This window comes from Eutrema salsugineum, unplaced genomic scaffold (assembly GCF_000478725.1).
Source record: "Eutrema salsugineum unplaced genomic scaffold, Eutsalg1_0 scaffold_7, whole genome shotgun sequence".
Lineage (NCBI taxonomy): Eukaryota > Viridiplantae > Streptophyta > Magnoliopsida > Brassicales > Brassicaceae > Eutrema > Eutrema salsugineum.
The window spans coordinates 7,648,816-7,662,804 of NW_006256486.1; the positions used below are offsets into that span (position 1 = coordinate 7,648,816).

Here is a 13,989-nt window from a genome sequence, read left to right on the forward strand (position 1 = left end):
CTCGGGGAAATGGCAGAAATGTGACATGTTCCGCTTGAGAAGCTAATATAAATGGCTTAAACCTGTTGTACTATCGTGATTTGTTCACGTCAACAACTCCAAATTTGTTTAGTCGTACCCCTCTTCCAACAGTTGGATCAAACCAATCGACTTTGAAGATAACAGTTTTCAGCCTTAACAATCCAGGATACTCCACTTCAATTATTTCTTGTAGAACTCCATAAAAATCTATTTCACCCCTCACACTAACTCCATAGTTAGCTGTCGCCCGCTTTGCACCGTGACTGTATGTATGAAAAACATAGCCCCGAGTGAAATACATGGAGGCTGTCGTTATTTTTGCCATCGAACCTAGGAGTAACTCATGGAACCATGTTGGATATTTATCTGGATCATTCGGGTCCAGCTAATCAGAAAAAAACTTGCTTTAATTTCTTAATTTTGCAAATATGCATATCAAAGTATTTTATATTTTATACGTACTTGCGCTTTTAACCACTAGGCATAGTGTTGATCTTTACGATCATTGATTTCAGTTTCAAAAACCTCGAAGATGCATTCTTTAACCTCTGATAACACCGTATTTTGATCACTTTTATGGATCGTTTTGAAATACATTTTCTATGTTTTTTATTGCTTTCAAGTACTTTTATTATGTTTTTCTAGTATTTGTAGTTCCAAGACTCTTTTCAGAAAATTTAGGGAAAAACTTAACAAAATGGATAGAAGACCAGATTTTCAGCTCAGAGTCAAACCATCAGAATTTCACCCCCGATTGAAGGCCTTCTCACCGTCTGATCCAGCTAAAATTTGGAGATCTCAAAGATGAAACTATCAGCTTTCTAGCAAACTTTATAGCTTGGCAATCCAACGGTTCGATCAAAAGTTACGCGAAGAGCAAGATGTCCCGTAAACCAGCCGGCAAGCATTTCCACCCGCGGCCAACAGCCATTTCACCACGGTCAGAGGCTGCCCGACCGCGGCCAAGTATCCATTCACCGCGGCCATGCACTTCCCGACCGCGGCCTGCCATCTCCGAACTAGAAGGTCCATTTCTGTAGCCAGATCATTTTCCCAGCCTCAAATCTGGAACCCTAGAGACCAAGGAGCATTGGAAACTATAAATACTTATCAATTAGGCCGTTTTTAGAGAGAGACGAAAATACTTTAGAAGAAATTTTACTTTAAGCTTTTGTTTTAGGTTTAGGAAGAGAGAGATTTATCTCTTGAACCCTTGTTCTTTCTTTTTCAATTTTGATTATTGCTATACTTTTTAATACTATGTTTTTAATTTCATTCATCATGTCTGAGTAGTTTTATTTTTGCGTCAATGGGATTTTCGATGGGAATACATATGTTCGATGAGGATTCCATTAGCTCTTGAAGCCGAATCTTAGAACTTTTTCTTCTGAATTTACTTTTAATGCATGAGAGTAGCGTCATGAACTACAATCTGATCTAGATGCTTAATGCATGAGAGTAGTGTTCATCCGGTGTCAGATCTAGTTTGGGAGAGCAAAACAAACATAGGAGTGGAAACCTACCTGTGGGCAATTTGTGAATGCTGACGAGTCTTAAACATAATGCATCTTTTCTCTTCCAGGGCCAGAGTGGAGACCTACTGGTTAGGGTGGAGAGAGATAGTTGTCTATGATCACGACAGTGGCGTATTCATACATCTGTGACTCTAGTTCGAAAAGTTTTAGCTAAGATCTTATCAAATTTACTCTTTAGCAATGTTTTGAATCATTCATACCCCAGAGAAAACTTTCCTGAAACCCAGCGCCTTTTTCTATAGATTTACATCGATTTTATTTCAAGCTTTAGTTCATCATTTTCGTTCTCTTAATCGATTTTATTTAAGCAATTAGGTCTAGCCGTTTTTTCTCGTTTTAGTCGATTTCATTAAGTTTAGTTATTAGGTCATTTTAATCTCGTATTTTCTCGTTTAGATTAGTTTTTACGTTTTAAACAGACCACCAAAACCCTCACAAAAATTGGCTGGTTCTAGACTTCCTTACTTTATATTTCGTTCGAAGGCTTTTGCAGGAAATATCCTCTTTCCCTGTGGATTTGATCCCTAAGTACCACAATCGATCAGCTGTGCACTTGCGGCTATTGATTTCAATTAGGGTAAAACTTGACACCCTCACCAGCAGACACATCAAGTTTTTGGCGCTGTTACCGGGGAAGGCACGCATTTTTTTTTCCCGCAAAACCCTAAGAAAGGTTTGTAAATGGACTCTAGAACACCATTTCTGCATATTTACATTTTTTGGTTCTTTTTTATTCCATTCCCGAAGCAATGGACCCTATAAATCGAAATCCCTACTACGAGGGAGGTTTTTACAACACTCCTCAAGCCACTAGACGCAGAGAAGAACAATACATATGCGATATCTACGACGAAGTTCGAACCTCAAACTACCGAACATTCCTGAACAAGCCCTACACGCCTTCAATGGTAAACCCTAGATCACCTATGCATCGCCTGCCTTACCAGATTCTCCAGCAAGATGAGAATGCCCAGCTCAGTAACCGATTGAGTCAACTTGAAGCCATAATCAAGCAGTTCATAGAAGCTCAAGCAGTCACTACAGCTGATCTAAACGAAAGGATTGATGGAATATCAAAGTTTTTCAACGAGAAGATCGACAACCTAGCTTACTCCATTTTTCCTAAATATGATTTTTCCTAAACAAAGTCCCAGTTTTCTGATTTTCATTGGTAAGTTTAGGTGTATCCAAAGGAATAAGAAAACATGTAAATGATGCATCTCCTTCCACATTTAGGAGTCTCTACTTCTTATTTGTAAGCTCATAAGTCCCTATTGCCTTTATAATGCCATTTTGAATCATTAAATGACTTTTCCTAAACAGTCCCAGTTTTCCGATTTTCATTAGTAAGTTTAGGTGTATCCAAAGGAATAAGAAAACGTGTAAAGCTTTGATAACACCAGATTTTGACCATTTTAATGGATCACTTTAATGTCTTTTACAGGTTTTTTTACTCCATTTTCAAAGGTTTTCAAAGGATTTTTATGTTTTTGGATTTTAAAAGACTTTTCAGGTAATTTGGGATAAAGAGGCACAAATTGGAACAAAATGACTCTTTTGGATAAATGCAGACCGTCAGAACTCTCATGGAGAGACGAAGACCTTCTCACTGTCTGATCACCCTCAAAATTGGACAACTTATAGAAGAATCAACGTATGGATCTCAAGATATTTCATTTGCCTCGGAGACACTCGAAGACGGCCAGCAAGTCACGCGACCGCGGCCATCAACCTATCCACCGCGGTCACAAGCCTCACGACCGCGGCCAGACTCCTATTTCCCACAGCCACGTTACTCCCGACCGCGGCCGGCCAACTCCGAATTAAAAGCTCATATTTCTGAAGCCCAAAGTCATTTCTGCCTCAATTCCAGAACCCTAGAGACCATGGAGTATTGAAGACTATAAATAATTTTCATTTAGGTCATTTTTAGACATCACCTTTATACTTTTACAAAAACCATTTTCGTTCAGCCGTTTTATGCGATTTTTAGAGAAGATTGTTAAACTCTGAGTTCTTTAATAGAGAAGCTTTCTTTCATCTCTTTTCTTTACTTTTTGGATTGATTTTTATTAAAACCAATGATGATGTCGACCTCAGCCATGTCTGAGTAGATCTCGAGTTGGGCTTAGGGTTCCCGAAAGGGGCTCTCATAATCGATTATGACATCTAGGTTTATAGATCTGGGATTTTAACATTGTTCTCTATTTATTCTTGTTCTTATTGCATGTATGCTTGACTGATCACCTCGTATCTGATCTAGATATTTAGTGTTGCGAAAGTTTTCATTAAGTATCCGACCTAGAATGAAATATGCGATTTTTCCGTAGGAGTGGAAACCTACCTGCGGCGAAATCGTGAGTACTGACAAGTCCTGTGCAGCTCTTGCGTTCTCTCCCTTCCAGGGCCAGAGTGGAAACCTACTGGTCCGGATTGCGAGAAACAGTTGGTTATGATCACGACAGTGATGTAGTCATACCACCGTACTCTAGCTCTAGAACCCTATATTTTGATATATGTCAATCCCAATCTATAATCCCTAGTGTTAAAACCAATTATGATCCATGTAGGATTCCCTCAGCGTTTTTAGCCATAGTTTACAAACCAATCTATTTTTACTTGTTTTCTTTTAGATCTGCATTTTGACTGCTTTAGTTCGATATTCTGCTTGTTTCATTTGCTCTTATTCGATTTTCAACTTACTTTTTAGGATAGATTTATTTATTTGTTTTTTTAGTTTTAGTTTAATCTGTGACAAACAACCAACCCCCAAATCGATTTAGTGTAAGACATAAACTTAGAAACCGTACACATGTCCTTTCTTTTGAAGGTTGGAGAACCTACCGATCACACAAATCCTTGTGGATTCGATCCCTACAATTAATTAGCTGTGCACTTGTGGCTTTCATTGTTTTTATTAAGGGTAAAACTCGTTCCCACACGCAGTAGACACATCAAGTTTTTGGCGCTGTTGCTGGGGATTTGTTTTGCTGCCTTTGATATTTTTGTGGTTCTAATTTCTGTTCTAGACATCTGATCTCTAGTTCTTTCTTAAAGTTCGCTGAATTATCTTTTCCTCCTTTTTTTTTCTTTGAATTGCATGAATACCAGGCGCAGACCTGTAAAAAACATTCCAATTCTAGACGAGATAGACAGACACGAAAGAGAACTTCGAAGACTTAGAAGAACGCAAAGAATGGCTGACGACGACCAGCCTGGAGATCCTGTTAACTAAACTTTAAACATGGACCAAGAAGGGTCCGAAACATGGTGAAAATGGAGAAAATGATCATAGAGAAGGTGATCATGCTCGACAAGATGGAGAAGAGGATGAGATTCCTCCAAGGAATCTTCAAAACCGAGAGGGAGAAGAACGCGAAGACCTCAATGCACCTATCAATACAGCCGATGGTAACAACCAGGAGATGCAGCCGAATGGGCGCATTATCCGCCCTGTTCAGCAAGGAAATCAACACCGAAGACAAGCCAGGAACCATCGCATAGCTTATTTCGATGCACCCACTCAAAATTTTCAGAATTGATCTGCAATCCAAGTACCATTCCCGAACCGGAATGGGTTTGAAGTCAAGCCTCAAATCATCTCCTTGGTGAAATAAAACCAATTCCATGGAGTTCCTTCTGAACATCAAATGGACCATATCGAGCTCTTTGAAGAAATCTACAGCATAATGAGGACAAACCAAGTTCCCGCAGACTATTTAAAGTGTAAGTTGTTCCCTTTTTCATTAGCATATAAAGCTCACCGTTGGTTGAAATCTTTGTCTGCAGGATTGATCACTAATTGGGAAGAATTTAAAACTGCTTTTCTAAACCAATTCTACAAGGTCGAATTTGCTGAGAACCAAGATCTCAAGTTTTCAGCAAGGACCGACTGAACCTTTCTATGAAGCCTGGGAACGTTTTAAGGAGTATGAATGTGACTGCCCTCACCATGGATTTCCGGATCAAGCCTGCTGAGCACATTTTACCGAGGTTTGCAACCAAAAGACAAACTTTCGCTTGATAAAGCTAGCAATGGAGATTTTGGACAAAAGACTATAGCACAAGGAAGAGCCCTCATCGAGAATTTGGCTCAAGCCAATAGCAATGATTGTCCGGAGTACAATCGCTCGACAAAGCCAACCGGAACAGACAACAAGGAGATAACCAAATTAAAGAATATGATGAGCCAGCTCTTGAGAAGCAACAATCGCCCAATCCATGCTTGTGAGACCAACAATGGCGCAGAAGACGAAGGACCTTGTGATATCGATCACATTAATCCAGCCTTTCAAGAAGAAGAAGTGAACTATGTAGGAGCACAAGCACCATATCCTAATCGTTTCATAAATGGTTTCAACAACAACTTCCAGAATGCAAATTACAACAATCTCTCTTACCGCAATCCAAATGTGGAGAATCCTCAAGATCAGTATTACCCACCGCAGCAGAAGTCCTTCCAAAACAAGTTCCAAGGTGGAAATTTCGGAGGGACAGGAGCTTATCAGCCGCGACAGCCATATAACTATCAAGGTACGGGTTTTAACAATCAATTTGTACAACAGCAAGGAGTCACAACGAACCAGCTAGCTTCGCAAATCGGAAGACTTGAGCAGTCTATCCAACAGCTTGTTATGACAAACGAGAAACCAGCTAAAGACATGAACGTGAAGGTTGACTGCATGTACAAAGACGGGAAGTTTGAAGCTTTATCTTCGCACATCAATAAGTTTGACGTCCAAGTTGCCCAAACAGCCGATTCTATGAAGAGAAAAAATAGAGCTCTTCCCGGAAGAGTTGAAGATAACCCCAAGAGATTCTACAATGCCATAACCACGCTTCCCGAAGAAGAAGCCAGAACCGATGGAAAAGATGAAGAAACCTTAATCTTTGTTCCACATTACAAGGATGTCAATGCCAAACAACCACCGTTTAAGGTACCTCAACGTTCCCCGTTTCAAAGGCTTGCAAAGGCCGACGATCTGGGACGTTTTGTTTTCCAATGTTTCATTTCAGGAATCAAGTTCACAGACTGACTATGTGATTCCAGGGCCAATGTCAACGTCATGTCAAAGACATTTACCGAAAAATTGGGCATAAGAACTTTGAGGACATCGACGGTCAAGGTTATCTTTGGAGATTCATCTCAAAAAGATACTGAAGGGGTGATTCATGATCTACAAGTTCTAGTAGGCGACAAGATTGTTCCAGCAGACTTCCAAGTTTTGGAAATGGATCAAGACAAGGAGAGACCACTCATATTCGGGAGACCATTTCTAGCTACTGTAGGAACAGTAATTGATCACGCAAAATGGCATGTTGTCTTCCTCAATGTAGATCGCAGAAAGTTTTATCCGACTGTCTTAGACAATTTTTCAAGTAAGGGAAACCGGCAAAAAGAGAAGGAAAAGGAGAAGCCGGAAGCTTTTAAAATCCCTGTTGCGTACAAGACAAGAAAGGTAAGTTCCCGTAAGCCTTTGAATTCCCAAAAATTTCTTGTTTTTGCCACAAAAATGCTTTTTAAAGAAAGGAAACACATTTTTTGGATCAGAACCTCTTTTTTCTCTTCTCTTGCAAAAGACTTGGAGATTTACGAGATATAATACATTTTTCAATTCTTAAGCTTTTTAAGAAATTCTTGGCCTAAACCTCACTCTTTTTTAAAGCTGATTTTGAATCTGTCATCAAATCTCTCTTTCCAGCAAGGTATGAAGCTCAAACTCGCCATTTTTAATTGATTTTGGAATTTAGGGTTTTTTAAAAAAGCTCAAATCTTGGTTTATTAGTGGTGGAAATAGCTTAAAAATAATAGATTATCATTCTACGTTATCTGAAAATTTGATTTTAACACTTATCTTAAGAAGAATTGATAATTTTGAAATTTGGATTCTACATGCTTTGCAAAAATCAAATTTGGAACAGCAAAATTGATGAATTTGATTAAGTCTTGTGTGATTAGTGACTAGTGATTAAGCCTTTTGTTATTTTTCTTGTTCTAATTTCTGTTCTAGACACCTGATCTCTAGTTCTTTCTTAAAGTTTTGCTGAATTATCTATCTCTTCTTTTGTTTTTCTCTGAATTGCATGAATACTAGGCGCAGACCTGTAGAAAACATTCTAATTCTAGACGAGATAGACAGACACGAAAGAGAACTTCGAAGACTTAGACGAACGCAAGGAATGGCCAACGACGACCAGCCTGGAGATCCTATTAACCGAGCTTTAAATATGGACCAAGACGGGTCCGAACATGGAGAAAATGAAGAGAACAATCACATAGAAGGTGATCATGCTCGACAAGATGGAGAAGAGGATGAGGTTCCTCCAAGAAACCACCAAAACCGCGAGAGAGAAGAACGTGAAGACCTTGATGCACCTATCAATGCAGCCGACGTTAACCGCTCTGTTCAGCCAGCAAATCAACATCGAAGACAAGCCAGGAACCATCACATAGCTGATTTTGATGCACCTACTCAAAATTTTCAGAACCGATCTGCAATTCAAGTTCCATTTCCGAATCAGAATGAGTTTGAAGTCAAGCCTCAAATCATCTCATTGGTGAAAAAAAAAACAATTCCATGGAGTTCCTTTTGAACACCCAATGGACCATATCGAGCTCTTTGAAGAAATCTGCAGCATGATGAGAACAAACCAAGTTCCAGCAGACTATTTAAAGTGTAAGTTGTTCCCTTTTTCATTAGCAGACAAAGCTCACCGTTGGTTGAAATCTTTGCCTGCAGGATCGATTACTAATTGGGAAGAATGTAAAACTGCTTTCCTGAATCACTTCTATACTAAGTCAAGGTCGAACTTGTTGAGAACAAAGATCTCAAGCTTTCAGAAAGGACCGACTGAACCTTTCTATGAAGCCTGGTAACGTTTTAAGGAGTATGAACGTGATTGCCCTCACCATTGATTTCCCGGATCAAGTCTGCTGAGCACCTTTTACCGAGGTTTGCAACCAAAATACAAACTTTCGCTTGATACAGCTAGCAATGGATATTTTGGACAAAAGACTATAGCACAAGGAAGAGCCCTCATCGAGAATTTGGCTCAAGCCAATAGCAATGATTGTCCCGAATAAAATCGCTCGATGAAGCAAACCGGAACAGACAACAAGGAGATAACCGAGTTGAAGAACATGATGAGCCAAATTTTGAAGAGCTACAATCACCCAATCCATGCTTGTGAGACTAACAATGGCGCAAAAGATGAAGGACCTAGTGATATCGATCACATTAATCAAGCCGTTCTAGAAGAAGAGGTGAACTATGTAGGAGCACTAGCACCATATCCAAATCGCTTCAACAATGGCTTCAACAACAACTTCCGGAATGCAAATTACAACAATCTCTCTTACCGCAATCCAAATGTGGAGAATCCTCAAGATTAGTACTACCCACCACAGCAAAAATCCTTCCAAAACAAGTTACAAGGTGGAAACTCCGGAGGGACAGGAGCTAATCAACCGCGACAGCCATATAACTATCAAGGTACGGGTTTTAACAATCAATTTGTACAACAGCAAGGAGTCACGACGAACCAGCTAGCTTCACAAATCGGTAGACTTGAACAGTCCATCCAGCAGCTTGTTATGACGAACAAGAAAACATCTAAAGACATGAACGTGAAGGTTGACTGCATGTACAATGACCTGAACGGGAAGTTTGAAGCTTTGTCTTCGCACGTCAAAAAGCTAGACGTACAAGTTGCCCAAACAGCCGACTCTATGAAGAGGTAAAGTGGAGCTCTTCCCGGAAGAGTTGAGGATAACCCCAAGAGGTTTTGCAATGCCATAACCACACTGCCCGAAGAAGAGGCCAGAACCGATGGAAAGAATGAAGAAACCCCAATCTGTACCACTTTACAAGGATGTCGATGCCAAGCAGCCACCATTCAAGGTACCTCAACGATCACCGTTTCAAAGGCTTACAAAAGCCGACGATCTGGGACGTTTTGTTTTCCAATGTTTCATTTCAGGAATCAAGTTCACAGACTGTATGTGCGATTCCGGAGCAAATGTCAACATCATGTCAAAGACATTTGCAAAAAAATTGGGCATAAAAACCTTAAGGACATCGACAGTCATGGTTATCTTTGGACATTCATCTCAAAAAGATATTGAAGGGGCGATTCATGACCCACAAGTCCTAGTAGGAGACAAGATTGTTCCAGCAGATTTTCAAGTCTTGGAAATGGATAAGGACAAGGAGAGGCCACTCATTTTCGGGAGACCATTTCTGGCTACCATAGGAGCAGTAATCGATCACGCAAACCGGCACGCTGTTTTCCTCAATGCAGATCGCAGAAGGTTTTACCCGACTATCCTAGATGATTTTCCAAGCAAAGGAAGCCGACCAGAAGAGAAAGAAAAGGAGAAGCCGAAAGCTTTTGCAAAGATCAAGATCATCATTCCACCGGATGCAACAGAAACTAGTGAGGACCAAATCCAGGAACTGATCGAAAACACAAAAAGGGTTTTAAACAATGTTAAAGTCCAAAAGAAGAGTAAAGGAAAGAAGACGGCTCCTCAAGGAGAAGAAGTAAGACCTCCAGCGACCGGAAGTGATAAAGGCACATCAAGTGGAGTGCCATTCGAATCAGCCTGATTCTTCATGCCTTCGTCGAGCTAAACGACTTAAAACAAAAGCGCTTAATGGGAGGCAACCCATTTAGGTACTCTTTCTTTTAGTTTTCTTTTCCTTTTTATAATTTATGTTTTCTTTTAAGTTTCAGGTATTTTATAAAACAAAAACACAAAAAAATCAGAAAATTAGAAAAACCAAGAAAGAAGGATAGGTTTTTAGCTGCTCGGCCCGGCAAAGACCTGAAAGTTGGACAAATGCCGCAGGAAAAAGGGTCGCGGTCGCGACCAACCGACCCGCGGCCAAGGCATCATCGACCGCGGCACCGTGAATGTGACCACGGCCGAGCCTATAACCACCGCGGTCGCGCGTCTCCTGACCGCGGCCGTTGGTCGTTGAGACAGGAACTCGGATTTCCGCCGCTTTTCAAAAGTTACCTGGTGTTTCCCGGTGTTTCCCGGTGTTATCTGGTGTTACCTGGTGTTTCCCGGTGATTCCCGGTGATTCCCGGAGCATTACCGGTAAAGCCCGTTAAGATTTTACCGTAAGTTTTAAATTCCCCGTTGCGTACAAGACAAGACAGGTAAGTTCCTGTAAACTTTTGATTTCCCGTAAATTTCCCGTTTTCGCTACAAAAACGCTTTTTAAAGAAAGGAAATACATTTTTTGGATCAAAAACTTCTTTTTCTCTTCTCTTCCAAAAGACTTGGAGATTTAGGAGATGGAACATCTTTTTCAATTCTTAAGCTTTTTAAGAGATTCTTGGCCCAAACCTCACTCTTTTTCAAACCTGATTACAAATCTATTATCAAATCTCTCTTTCCAGCAAGGTATGAAGTTCAAACTCGCCAATTTTAATTAATTTTAGAATTTAGGGTTTTCTTAAAAAGCCCAAATCTTGGTTTATTGATGGTGGAAATAGCTTAAGAGCAATAGATTAGCCTTTTAGGTTATCTGAAAATCGATTTTAACACCTAGCTTAAGAGAAATTGAGATTTTTGAAATTTGGATTCTACATGCTTTATAAAAATCGAATTTGGAATAGCAAAATTGATGAATTTGATTAAGTCTTGTGTGATTAGTGATTAGTATTAGGTAACCTATAGTTTTGACATGGAAATTGCACATTAAAACCGATTTTTAGAAGATTTCTATGTTGAGAACATCAAAAATCCGAATCTGGTCATGAACTACTCGATTTTTTTCGATTCAATGTCAATTATACATTTATACTTGCTCATGGTTTTAACTAATCTCTTGATCCTAGGATTAGTATAACTGATCGTTAATGCGTTAAAATCAGCATCCATATTCACTCTTTTTCCAAGAATCATCTCGTCTTGTAGGAAAATGGAACAAACCAGATCCCGAAGAAGCCGTCGAACTGACAGCTCTGAGGACATTCCCGATGATATTACTCTTGGAGAGTACATGCTGAACCAAGCCAGACCGAGAAGAAGAAACTATGTGATGAGACTGCTCCAGCACTCAAGAGAAACACGAGCAACTCCCGAGCCACCACAGATCTGATACATTGGCAAAGAGATAAACCCGAGAGTGGACTATGCAAGACATTTCAAGAAGCTGAACATCAAACCTACGCCTTGCATTGATTATCATACACTTGAGATGCTTGGAATCAGAGAAGATGTAATCTGGTACATCGATGCACTTAAGCTGAGACCCTACATGGAACTGAACCTTCCAACTTATCCCAAGCTAGTCCGCGAGTTCTTAGCAACTATTACACTCCACCACACGAAGAGAAGGAACCCCAGAGCATCTGATGTCATCTTGTCATTCTCTATCCGCGGACAGACTTACTCGCTCACCATTTCTGCACTTTGTGAAGCTCTTAAGCTTCCATACACTGATGGCATTCACCTTGAAGAAGAACCCGATTTTGACTTGTGGAGAGAGATGGGTCATGGCATCTATGATAGCGGGAGATCCAAGTCAGCCCTTTTTACTCATCCTGCAGTGAGAGTTGTGCACAAACCTTAGCACACACGATCTTCTCTAGAGCCAACCAGGGATGTGTTTTGAAGACCGAGCTCATTACACTTCAGATGCCATTTATGGACGACCCACGACTTGCCTGCTTTGCCTGGATCATAGCACAGAACATGGTGAAGGTAAAGCATGATTTACATGGTTGCGAGGACGCTACTCCAACTTACGGGAGTGCTATCACAGCTATACTAGAGGCTGTAGAATTTGACTTCTCATCTGATGATCCACTTCCCGACGTCTGGTATGACCTACTTTATCTCTCTCGCGATCACACTATCTCTCATGCCGCTTTCGATCCAGACAGGTTTGGTTACAAGTATTGCACTGGCACCGAGGAGCACCGAGTCTGCTTACCTTCGGCATCAATCCCGAGATTTTGTAACGGAGGACGTCCGCGATGGACTCTGAAACCCGATGAGTTTCTGCCATATGTGCCTCGTCTACCATTCACCATCGGCCAATACATAGTGGCCAAGGCAAAACGCGATGCAGCTGCGGCCCGTGCTCACTTTCAGCCATCTGTTTCGACCGGCCACACTTCATCATCGACATCGTCACACACACATTCTGATCTGGAGTGCAGAGTTGAGAGACAAGAACGACGCTTTGAGCGCGTTGTCACTTTCCTACAGGAGCAGCACCAGTTCGAAGCAGATACATCGGAGGATGAGTGATTAATCAGCACTTCACTGCCATCACGGTTCTATCATCATTTTATTTTCTTTTATCTTATTTTACTTTTCGCTTTTATTCACCATCTTCTCACCAACTTTCTCACACTGGGGACAGTGTGATTTAAGTCTAGGGGAGGATGTCTATCCGTACTAATCATTTTCTTACTTTTGCTTTCAAATGTCAAGCACTTTTTAAATTTTAATATGTAACCTATTCGATCTTAAGTATTTTTCAGGAATGTTTGACACAAAACTATGATGATTTAGACCTGCACGCTTCTACACTATGCATGATAGCTCATTTGTGGCTAGCACTAGACTAGGCGGTAGCTAGAGTACTTGCACTACGAACTCCCACCAGAGGACTTCTATTCATGGAGATTCTCTCTGACAGGACATACTAGCTCATTTTATTTGACCTTAATATTGATATCTAATTTTCTCATCATTTATTTTAGGCAGGCATCGACATACACATCTACGACGTCTTTTACCCTCATTTTTACCACTCTTTGTCGTCCTAGATGACCAGTTCATCCTTATCTGGTACCATACCCTAAACCAAAAACCTTTGTTTTCAATCCTCGTGCATTCTCTCTTTATTTTATATCAACAGATATGTGTAAAAACGTCGGAGAGAAGAGGAGCGACGCAGTTTTCAGTCACTCATAAGGAAGATTGAATGGAGTTGGGAAGGAAGCGTATCAGAAAACCTTATTAAGCTTTACAAGACTGATTTTAATTGGTAATTTCGTGCTCTCTATGACTCTATATCTAAAGGTGTTCCCTCTTTCAAAAAAAAAAATGAATGAAAAGAGAGAGGGAAACGAAAAGCCTAATGAGTCTTAGATTGTCAAAAGTTTTGGAGCAAGAAGCAACCATTATTCGTTTAAAGAGCTATGGTTTGGAAAGATTTTCAAAAATCTAAGTCTGGGGGAGTTAGGAGAGAACCTGAAGAAGAAGACCAGAAATCTATGGCTAGAAAAAAGTGACTGAAAACTGTGGATACCAACAGCTTCACTCTCTATTGCGGTTTTGCATAATATCTTGCATCCTCCAGATCTTCAGGTAACCCGAAAACACCTTAAGCCTTACCCCTAGAATAACCCTTTTTACACCTAGCCTAGATCGCCTTGCTTATATTTTCTTTGATGAGACACC

General features: G+C 40.4%; 2 non-coding genes across 2 annotated transcripts; both read right to left on the reverse strand.

Moving 5' to 3' along the window:
• Window positions 1-5,408: 5,408 nt before the first annotated feature.
• LOC112083194 lies at window positions 5,409-5,515 on the reverse strand. The gene has a single exon (XR_002897492.1). It is a non-coding gene; the product is annotated as a small nucleolar RNA R71 (small nucleolar RNA).
• Window positions 5,516-8,369: 2,854 nt separating this feature from the next.
• Window positions 8,370-8,474, reverse strand: LOC112083248. The gene has a single exon (XR_002897539.1). It is a non-coding gene; the product is annotated as a small nucleolar RNA R71 (small nucleolar RNA).
• Between the last annotated feature and the right edge of the window lie 5,515 nt (window positions 8,475-13,989).